The 12,025-nt window shown below is 33.8% G+C and overlaps 1 protein-coding gene across 9 annotated transcripts in view; it reads left to right on the plus strand.

Annotated features, from left to right (window-relative positions):
• The window catches only part of CDK14 (cyclin dependent kinase 14), a 673,115-nt gene that overhangs the window by 357,280 nt on the left and 303,810 nt on the right, over positions 1 to 12,025 (plus strand). The gene's annotated exons all lie outside the window — the stretch shown is intronic.

Genomic DNA, 12,025 nt, shown 5'->3' on the forward strand with positions numbered 1-12,025 from the left:
GCAACAATAACAATATTTTCCTTTTCCTTCAGAAAACCTTTTCCCCAGTGTATAGAAAGTTACCAAAGAGAAAGTCATTTGTTAATATGATCATTTGCAGTATCTGAATTGCAGTAGGAAAGAGCAGACGGCCACTATTACTTTGTTGGTTTCCATGGGAGGCTACCAGCCTAATTACTTATTGCCTTCTGCTCCCTGTTCGTCTGCTTGGAGACGAGGCGGCTCCCTCAGGTTTACTCGCAGGAACTGCATTGCAGGTGATATCATTTTCCAGGAGCCTGGCAGAGTGGCACATGCCCCCCGGGTATTTCAGTTTGATGTACGAGCGGGTGTTTTTTCCACACTGTGCTATTTGTTGTCACCTAAATCTATGAATGCAAAATTAAGAAGATCAGAATAACATTTACTAAGCCGACACTTGTTCATGATGACATTCAGGGAGCTCCACAGAAATTAAAAGAGGAACAAAGGTGGGCAACTGTTTCTAGTAGCCAGAGGTTACATGGAAGCTAGAAAAGGGATAAATGAGTGTTGAAGTGGTTTTTATTTTTTTATTTTGTTTCCAGAACATCTATCTTTGTAATCCACTATAAGAGATACTTGGTCTCCATAAATATTGTACAAATACTAAAAATCACCCAGATATAAGCAACAGGCCTAGACAGATAAATATTTTGGGGTAAATAGTAGTTTTTCTTTTGTCAGGACCCATTTTTCAGTCCCATGAGAGCTTTTAAAATTTCATTCTGAAACCATGTACTCTATAAGAAATATTAAATATTATGATCCCAAAGATTTTGTACTTTCCCCCCTGCAAACATCATTTCTTTAAAAATATGTACATGAATGTGAGATTAATTTAATAGTTGAGAATGATGTTTCTTAACCTAAAATGAGTAGCTCAGTTTCCTCATTTGGAAAATGGGTCCCTCTTAACCAATAATTTCTACAGAGAGGGTCCAATGAAATAATGCATCAGAAGACCTTTGCAGAATTTAAAGTGCTCTGGATAATGTCAGTCTGCTTCTAATCTTTTAATCACCACTAGGGATATCTTTGTTTAAACAATGAAATAATATATGATCTAATACCCAGATGACTGGAAAGAAAAGAAGGAAAATGATAGATATTTTAACTTCCCTTTTCTGTATAAGCAGTCTTACTTTCAGTTAGGCTTTGGTTATCTGAAGGCCATTTACCCTAATACACTGCAAAAACCATCTGCTAAAGCTTTCTTTCTGAACATAGAATATTTGTGACCATTAGAATATACTCTGAAAAAATAATATCTATGTTAAATCTCTGGGAATCATTTTCCTGTTTTAATTGCTTAGGGAACTGTCTACCACACAAACTGTTTTCCATAATGAACACTCACCCTTAACTAATGGTTTCATTTTTTTTAAAGTAATATGTATTCTTGACAAATGGATAATTTCAGCAGTTAATTACCAATCTGGAAATTAACAACCTGAGTCAAAAGCCTGAGGACATTGGCCTTGTTATAAATATTTATGTTTGTTAAAAGTGTAACAACTGATTTCTGCCACTGTCATTGGGTGCCTCTGAAACTGGTTAGTATTTACATACCAATTTTTAGTGTTTTGTTGTTGTTTTTTACAGTAGACATTTGTTGTTGATACTTTGAGATTTGGAATACAACCTTTAACTTAGAATGCATTATTCTGCATTAACAGGAGAATCTTTTTTTTTTTTTTTTTGGAAGTCTTAAATTAAATGAGTAATCTTTTTAGATATTTACTTACTCTAGTATATTGAGTAAAATTCCAATCAGAAGCCAATCCTTCTCCCCAACTAGTTTTCATGGGTTTCTTTAAAAATTCTAAGCATATGATAATGAATAATGAAACTTCTTTCAAAAAAATGATTAATTGATAATGTCTTAATTTGATATCTGGAAATGCCAGTGGTGAAGGTTATTAATGAGATGAGGATAAATCTGTTGGCATCTTCATGAGATGTATTTCCAGTTGAGTATTATCAGCATAACTTTACCATAAACATTTTCTGAAAGTGTAAAAGAAATCATCTCTATTATAATAATGCTTCTATTCTCTAATATTTGGGAATGAAATGTTTTGGAATAACTGAAATTGGCCAAAGTATATTTGAAATGGTCCATCATGTTCCATGAGATATTTGAAGTGCTATTGCAAGTAGACTAATTTTTCCATTTCAATACATATGCTAATTAGGAAGGTATGAAGTTTATTACGGTTGAAAAGTTGCTATTTTTCATTCATAGTCCAGAGAACAAGCAGGTGTATAGCAGACAGAATAATGTTATGCCAAATTAAGGTTGTCTTATACAGATGGCATTGAGAATTGATTTTTAAATGAGACTTTCTGGTATTCAGATATTAAGCGTGTCACCCATTTTCACTATATTCTCTGTTAGAGTTCTCATTTAGCTGGTAATAACTTACTACTATGCATCATGGTGACTATGACAGAGTCTTTCCCTTCTCTATATTTTGAAAAATAGGATTACTTCCTAAGCCTGTGAGAGTGTGTATTGAAAAACTCCCAACTAAAATGCTTAATGAATATTTGTTTTATTTATTCCTCTGCTATGGAATTTTTAATATTAAAAAAACCCAATTATATCCTATCCAGAAAGAGAAAAGTACAAATAATTTTAAAAGAAATATTGGATAATATCACTCTATCTTGGGGTGAACATTAGAAATCCGAGCTTTGATTCCTGGTTGTCCTACTGAAATCAGTGATGTGATAAAATAAAACTAGACTAAAAAAATAGTAGATCGGGTCCAGTTATTAAGATTGAAAGAATTATTGACTTCATTGTCTTTGTCTAAGAGAAGGTATCAAGTCCATGAACCTTAGAAGAAGAAAATAAAGGAAACATTTCAGTGTATTTCTTCAAAAGGGAGAAAGAAGAGATAGCTTGTATAACCATAGAGTGGGCACACAGTTTAGCTTAACCTGAGAAGAATGAAGAAATCATGATTTCATGGTTTCTTTTTATTAATTTTAAAATTAAAAAGTATTTTTTTACTTCGTATTTTATTAGGTTATCTCCTGGGAAAGGAAGATTCTATCCACAACCATTTAATTCATACAATTTAAGACTACAACATTGAAACCAAGATAAACCTGTAGTCAAAAAGTTATAGCTAAGAAATATGTGTGTGTATGTATGTGTATGTATGTGTGTGTATGTGTGTGTGTGTGTATATATATATATATATATATATATATATATATATATATATATTTACGGATAAGAAATTGGGAAGTCATCAGTATGCCCAAGTAGGATTTTTCTAGATTCTCTTAGGGGCTCATAGGATGATAGCTCTAAAAGTGGGAGGGACCCTACTTTACACATGAAGAAATTGAGATGCAAGTGTGTTAATTGAATTTTCCAAAGTCAAATACTTAATAATATAAAAGGATTTGAATCCAGATTTTCTGACTTAGAGTCAACATTCTTTCCATTGTACCATTGATTGTGTAAGGAATTAATTAAGTCCTTTCTATTATAACTTTCCTATGCCTAACAGAGCCTTGCTAATGAATATTTTCTGTCAGATGAGTCCCTTTCCCAACTATAATCTTCATGGGACCCTTGCTTAAGTCTTACCTGATCAGGTGAGGGAGAAATTGCAACTTTATTTTTCTCCCCTCTCCCTATCCCTCTCTCCTCCCTCTTTTTCTCTAACATTTTTAAGCGCTACAGAGTGAATGTACTAGACAATTATCTAGGTGCTAGGAATATAAAGATAAACACTAAGAAATCTCCCAGGGAGCCTACTTTCCATTGAAAAACTTGTCTGAAATCATATGGATTAATGTGATCCACCAGTATTTAAATGTAAAATTCCAGTTGATAATAAACTTTCCCCTGAAATGTGATCTTTAAATTTGGCCTCACTATTTATAGTAGATTGTGATAATGGCTCAATTTGGCTTTACTTATTCCTAAACACATCACAATCCATATAAATTTAGCACTTCTTAAATAAAAGATTAATTAATTAAAAGATCTTGATTTCCCATTATTTTCCTTAAAAATACACAAAGAACAGTTTTCATTGGGAGATTTCCTGGAGGAAAAAGAAATGATAAGAGAAAAGCCCAAATTCATTAATTTGTGCTTGCTCTGACCTATTTGCTTCTGGCTATAATTTAAGTCTAGGTCCTGAGTTGTTATTTTCTTGAATCAAATTGCAATGAAAAAATTTAGTATCCCAGAATTTAGAACTTGAAGGGATTCTAGAGATCGTTGTATTTCACTGCAATGAAATGCAGTCCCAGACAGCTCACATAAATAACCGAGGTTGTGCTGGTCACTTAGTTCAGGACTTCCTAAAATTTTTCCACTTTTCACCTGAGAAATTTTTATATGAACTCGAAGATATATGGCTATAAAATAGGTATATAAATCAAATGTTTACTGATAATAAATCATAATTTTGTGACCTTCACATTCAGTGACATGAGCCCTTATGGGATCATGCCCCACAATTTAAGATGCTTTGATTTAGAATACAGCTGGGAGTCAGAACCTTAGATGTTATGACCCTAAATTCAGAAGTCTTTCTGTTACACTGTACTGTTTCCTTTCCTAAATGTCTATGTTTTTAAAAAGGCTGTATCTGAGCAATTGTTTGGGTATATCTCCTAGAGAATTATTTATGTTGGACAGTATTAAATTAAGACATGAGTTGACTATCTAGAATAGGACTTCATAACAACAACAAAAACAGCAACTCCTCCTCCTCCATTCTTCCTCTTCCTCCTCTTCCACTTCTTTTTCCTCTTCTTCCTCTTCCTTTTCTTCCTCTTCCTCCTCTTCTTCTTCCTCTTCCTCCCCCTTCTTCTTCCTACCTCTTCTTCCTTTTCCTCCCCCTTCTTCTGCCTCCCTCTCTTTCTTTTCCTTCTCCTTCTTCTTCCTCTTCTTTCTCCCTCCTCCTCCTTTCCCTCTTCTCCCCCTCCTTTTCTGCTCTTCTTCCTAATGCTCCTCCTCCTTTTCATCATTCTCTTCCTTCTTCTTTCTCCTCCTCATGCTCCTCCTCTTTTTGTCATCCTCTTCCTCCTCATGCTCCTCCTTCTTTTTGTCATCTTCCTCCTCCTCCTTCTTTCTTCTTCTTCTTCCTCTTCTTCTCCTTCTTCCTCTTTTTCATTTTCTTCCTTTTCTTCTTCATTGTCAACATTGTCATTGTCATTGTCTCATGGATCTTTTCGGAAGGCATGGACCTTTCTCAGAATCATTTTTAAAAAATGTTTGGAATAAAATATATTAAATTACAAAAGTGATATGTGGTTTTCTAAGTCTACAGCCTGTAAGAATCCTTATGTACTATGTAACGGCCTTGTTTCTATTTGACTTTGAAACTTCTGATCCAGCTAGCTTTATTTGACTATGTTGCAGGGTAGATTGTTATGGTAGAGAAGGATTTTCCTCCTCTAGGTGTTCCATAAGTTAATGAAATCACAATCCAAGTTCACAATCCTTCTATACCTCATAATTTTCTGGTAATAAATTTGAAACTGGGAAATGTATCCTAACTGATTCATAGATGGCAAATGATACAATGGAAAGAATATTTAATTTGAGGCAGAAAATGGTGTATATCCTGGCTGTGACATTCAATGCCTATGTAGGATCTTGGATAAATTACTCTTTCAGAGTCTGTTTCCTAATTTATAAAATGGAAATATTTACTCTTAGATCCTTTCTGAGTTTAGATCCTGTGATCCTATGTAGGCCTGTCTGAACTTAAATCTTATTTCTGGTACAATCATATATAATTTTAAGGATAAGTCTCCATGAAAAGTTCTGTGTGAGAGTGTAAGCATGAGAACAGGATCTGTGTCTTTTTGTTTCTAACAACTAGCACAGTACATTGCTCATGAGAAAATTTTGTATTTTAGCTTTATGTTAAGAAACAATTAATGAATGAGCTATGTTATGATTCTTAGAATTAAACCTATCCTTCATTGTCCAAATCCAGTCTGCTGGTTGTTCTAAAATATTTTTAAATCTTTATGCCTTTTTTCTTTTGCCAATACCTTTCAAATTATCTTTTTTCCCCCTTGGAAATTGATGTTTACAAATTACTTAATTAGTTTTGCACATTTTAAGTGATGAAGCATGTAACACAATTTCTGGTTATGAACATTGTATGAAATCTAACAAATGATGAATTGCTTATGAAATCATGGAATATTATTTGGAAGAGACCAAAGCCTTTGCTGAAAAAAGAGGCATGAATGTAATTCTGTTTTCCTTACAAATGATTGTCTAGCCTTAGTCCTGAAGAAAGACTTTGTCTTGATTATATATAATACAAAAAGTGTTTCCTTGATCCTAGACAAAATCCAACTTCTAGTTTTTGCTTTAGCAAAATAATTATATTCCTTTTCCACATAACATTATCTTTGAAGTCTTTGGGGACAGTTGTTATTTTTTTTATTTTGACTCCCATTAACATCCTGTTTGTTTTTGCTAACTTCCCTTTGATCTACTTTTCTGGACATAGAGCTGCTTTTCAATGTTTTTACTAAAATTTAGGCCCCAAAGCTGAACATCATACCAGGGCAGCATACAATGGAATTCTTCCAGATTTGCTGCTTCTGGCATCCATTCCAAAGATTGCATTAGTGTGCATTTGACTATAGTATCACAATGTGTGGACTCTTATAGAAACTTTGAGTCTCAAAACTCCAGGATCTTTCCCTCTACACACAACTTGTTGTTGCTTATCCAAGTTTGCTAAATGAATTTTTTAAAAAATCCAAGTATAATTCGAAGGTTCTGATTTCTAAAATTTATAGAGAATTGATTCAAATTTATAAGAATTCAAGCCATTCTCTAACTGATAAATGATCAAAGGATATGAACAAACAATTTTCAGACTAAGAAATTGAAACTATTTCTGGTCATATGAAAAGGTGTTGATCAGAGAAATGCAAATTAAGACAACTCTGAGATACCACTACACACTTGTGAAAATGACAGGAAAAAGATAATGATGAATGTTGGAGGGGCTGTGGGAAAACTTGGACGCTCATACATTGTTGGTGGAATTGTGAATGGATCCAACCATTCTGGAAACCAATTTGGAACTACACTCAGAAAATTATCAAACTGTGCATACCCTTTGATCCAGCAGTGTTTGGGGCTTATAACCCAAAGATATTTTAAAGAAGGGAAAGGGACCTGTATGTGAAAGAATGTTTGTAGTAGCCCTCTTTGTAGTGCCCAGAAACTGAAAACTGAGTGGACGCTCATCAGTAGGAGAATGGCTGAGTAAGTTGTGGAATATGAGTGCCATGGAATATTATTGTCCTATAAGAAACGACCAGCAGGATGAATACAGAGAGGCTTGGAGAGATTTACATGAACTGATGCTAAGTGAAATGAGCAGAATCAGGAGATCATTATACATGGTAACAAGAAGATTATATGATGATTAATTCTGACAGACATGGCTCTCTTCAATAATGAGATGATTCAAACCAGTGCCACTTGTTCAGTGATGAAGAGAGCCATCTACATCCAGAGAGAGAACCATGGGAACAGAGTGTGGACAACATCATCACTCTCTCTGTTGTTTGCTTGCATTTTATTTTGCTTCTTCCTTTTTTTTTTTTTACTTGTTTGATTTGATTTTTCTTGTGCAGCACAATAATTGTATAAATATGTATGTATACATTAGATTTAACATATATTTCTACTGTCTTAACATATATTGGATTACTTGCCATCTATGGGAGGGGGGGTGGAGGAAGGTAGGGAAAAATGGAACACAAGATTTTGCAAAGGGTAATATTGAAGAATTGTCCATGCGTATGTTTTGAAAAATAGTTTTAATTTTAAAAAATAAATAAATAAAAAATTAAAATCCAAGTATAGGACTTTTTGTTTCTCCAGTACATTTATCATGGCAGTTTTGGCTTATGGTTTCAATATGTCAGTATCTTTTTGGAACTTGGAACCTGATTTTGTTATTTAATGTACTAGCTCCCCTTGCAGTTTTATATTATTAGAAATTTGATAACTGTGCTTTCTCTACCTGTATTTAAAAATATATATATATATGAAAAGTATTCACCAGAATATCTATTGGGGCGCTCTACCAGAGCCCTTATTCATTTTGATTGCAATAATTTATTACTCTAATTTGGTTCCAGAAATTCAAAATCTACCGAATCCTGAGTTTGGTGTTTAACAGCTGAAAAGAAATAGTGAAAAGAAGATATTTTGGAGAAGTTAGAAAAAAATTTCTGATTTGAATTTTTCTTATTTTGAAGTTAATGTGTAGTAGTTTTCAAGCTCATTAGGAATTTATCAAGAAAGTGATATCTACAGTTTCCTTATAGATAAAGTCCATTCAAGTCACATTTGAGAAATGTCTATGCAGACAGTTAGGTGGTATAGTATGTAGTATGTTAGATTTGGACTAGAGGTCCAAGTTTGAATCTTGCCTCAGATTTGTAACTGCGTGACATTGGGCAAGTGTAATGTATCTCTGCCTCAGTTTTTTCTACTGTGAAGATGATAATATCTACCTTACTGAATTGTATTAAAAATCAAATGAGATAACAAATATGTCATGCTACTATTAATACTTCTAAATGGCAGGCAGTGTGTTAAGATTATGGGAATGCAAAAACAAAAAGTACAATTGACATTTCAATGTCAATCTATAAACATTTATTTCTTATAATTGTTAAATAATATTTTATTTTCCCAAATATACGCAAAGATAGTTTTCAACATTCACCTTTGCAAAACCGTGTTCCAAATTTTCTCCCTCTATTCTCCATTTCCCATCTCAGATCAAAGGGGGAAAAACATGACAGAAAAAAATCAAGCAAATAACAAAAAAGTGAACATATTATGTTGTGATCAACACTCAGTTCCCATAATCCTCTCTTTGGTTGTAAATGGCTCTCTTCATCCACTCAGTTTTCAGTTCCTTGCTGCCACAAACATTTTTGCATATGTGAGTCCCTTTCCTTCTTTAAGATGTCTTTGGGATAAAAATCCAGTAAAAACACTGCTGAATCAAAGGGTATGCACAGTTTGATAACTTTTTGAGCATAGTTCCAAATTGCTCTCCAGAATGACTGGATGTATTCACAATTCCACCAACAATGTATCAGTATCCTACTTTTCCCATATCCCCTCCAACATTCCGCATTATCTTTTCCTGTCATCTTAGTTAATCTGAGAGGTGTGAAGTGGAACCTCAGAGTTGTCTTAATTTGAATTTCTCCATTCAGAACTGTCAGACAATTTAAATTGTCTGAATTTGAATAATGATTTGGAGAGTGATCTAGAGCATTTTTTATATGAATGTAAATGGCTTTATTTTCTTTATTTGAAAACTGTCTGTTCATATCTTTTGATCATTTATCAATTGGGAAATGGCTTGTATTCTTATAAATTTGAGTCAGATCTCTGTACATTTTAGAAATGAGACCTTTTACACGGGCTGTAAATATTGTTTCTCAGCTTTCTTCTTCCCATATAGTCTTGATTGCATTGGCTTTGTTTGTTCAAAACCTTTTTAATTTAATGTAATCAAAATTATCCATTTTGCATTTCATAATGTTCTCTACTTCTTTTTTGGTCACAAATTCCTCCTTTCTTCACATTTCTGAGAGGTAGACTATGTTTTGTTCTCTTAATTTGCTTATGATTTCACCCTTTCTGTCTAAATCATGAATCCATTTGGAACTAATCTTGATCAATGCTTAGTTTCTTCCATACAATTTTCCAGTTTCCCCAGCAATATTTATCAAATAATGAGTTCTTATCTAGAAGCTGGAGCCTTTGGATTTATCAAACATTTGATTACTTTAGTCATTGACTGTTGTGTCTTGTGAACTTAACCTATTCCATTGATCAACTACTTTTATTTCTTAGCCAGTACCAAATGGTTTCAATGACCCATTTTATAAAATAGTTTTCGTTCTGGTACGGCTAAACCACCTTCTTTGCATTTTTTTTTCATTAATTCCCTTGAAATTTTTGATCTTTTGTTCTTCCAGGTGAATTTTGTTATTGTTTTTTCTAGTTCTATAAAGTAATTTCTTGGCTGGTATGGCACTTTTATTAGCTTGGCCTATCTGTTAGCACTTGATATTCTTGCAATTGTTAGATCTAACTTTTTTGTGTTAAAAGTGTTGTATAATTGTGTTCACATAGTTCCTGGCTTTATCTTGGCAGGTAATCTTCCAGATATTTTATTTGATCTTCAGTTGTTTTAAATGGGATTTCTCTTTTTATCTCTTCCTCCTGTGCTTTATTGGTAACATAGAGAAATGCCAATGATTTATGTGGGTTCATTTTGTATCCTGCAACTTCGCTAAAGTTGTGAATTGTTTAACCATCTTATCATTTGCAAAGAGTCATAATTTTGTTTCCTTGTTACCTGCTCTAATTCCTTCCATTCTTTTTTCTTATTGCTAAAGTTAACATTCCTAATATATTATTTAATACACTATTGAATAGTAATGGTGAGAGCAGGCAACCTTGTTTCATCCTTGATCTTACTGAGAATGATTCTAGTTTATCCCATTATATATGATGCTTGCTGATGGCTTTAAATAAATGCTATTTTGCCCTCTTAAGGAAAACTCCATTTAGTGTTTTTAATAGGAATGAGTGTTGTGTTTTGTCAAATGTTCTTTTCTGCATCTGTTGAGATAATCATATGATTTTGTTACTTTGGTTATTGATACGGTCAATTATGCTGATAGTTTCATGATTCAGCAAACATTTATTTGGTGTCTGACCTCAGTCATTATGCGGAGCCGTGGGAATACAAATACAAAAATGAATCTTCACTTTCATGGTGTGTACTTATATTCACTCTGGAGTGAAAATAAGGATGCGGTTTAGTGTATAAATAAATATGAAGTAACACAGTGATCACTAAAAAGTGCTTGAATCTGAAAAATTTTGTTTGGAAAAAGTACTACTTGTATGGATCACCTTGAAATAGCCGGTGACTCTAGTGGACAAATATGGGATGAGGAATGGAAACAAGATATCAGATGTTATGTATGGGGAACATCAAATCAGCCAGCTTGGCCAAACCTGGAAAGATAGATGGCAGCCAGATTGTGAAGAGCTTTAAAGCAAACACAGAATTTTGTGTTTTATCAGCGAAGCATCAGGGCATTCCTAGTTTCATGAGTAGGGGAGTGACAGACGTTTCTTAGGAAATCAGTTTGGTAATCATGTGGAGCATAGATTACAGAGGTGGAATGTTTGTTGAGGAGGATTGAGACCACATAGAAGTTAATTAGAATAGGTCAAATGAAAGGAGATGATGTCAGAAGCTACTGTGCAAAATCAGAACTTCATGTGAGAAAGAGCTCATGACAATTAACGACCTTGAACTCTGGAACAGTTCCCTGATTACACTGATAATGTTATGTCTCTTTAAAAACAGGACTTATTTATATTTTCGATTCATAGGTTTACAGATAGGTGTCCCCTCAGAGTACCCTTATTTTTGTAGATGAGAAAGCTAAATTTGGAATCTTTTAAGTATGGACAGGAAGATGAATTACAAAATCTTTAAGGCCCCCTCCTAGTTGTATGATTCAGAGCATTTTAAGTTAGATTAGTTATTAGAGGTCAGCTGGTGTAATGGATAGAGCTCCAGGCCTGGGGTCAGGAAAACTTATCTTCCTGAGTTCAAAAGTGATCTCAGACCATTACTAACTGTGTGACCCTGAGCAAATCACTTCACCCTGTGTGCCTCAGTTTCCTCATGTGTAAAAAGAAGCTGGAGAAGGAAATGGCCAACCACTTCAATACCTTCGCTAAAAAAACTCAAAATAGAGTTATGAAGATTTGGACTCAACTTAAAATGCTGCCTATTCCAAGCCCAATCCAATGCCCTAGAATATGCTTCATAAATTACTGTTGAATTGAATTGAATTGAATGACTGACCTGAGGTTCCTTTAGATAAGTTAATGAACTGATCCAGTTAGGGGGGGAGAGACAAAACA

This window comes from Sarcophilus harrisii, chromosome 5 (genome assembly GCF_902635505.1).
Source record: "Sarcophilus harrisii chromosome 5, mSarHar1.11, whole genome shotgun sequence".
Classification (NCBI taxonomy): Eukaryota; Metazoa; Chordata; class Mammalia; order Dasyuromorphia; family Dasyuridae; genus Sarcophilus; species Sarcophilus harrisii.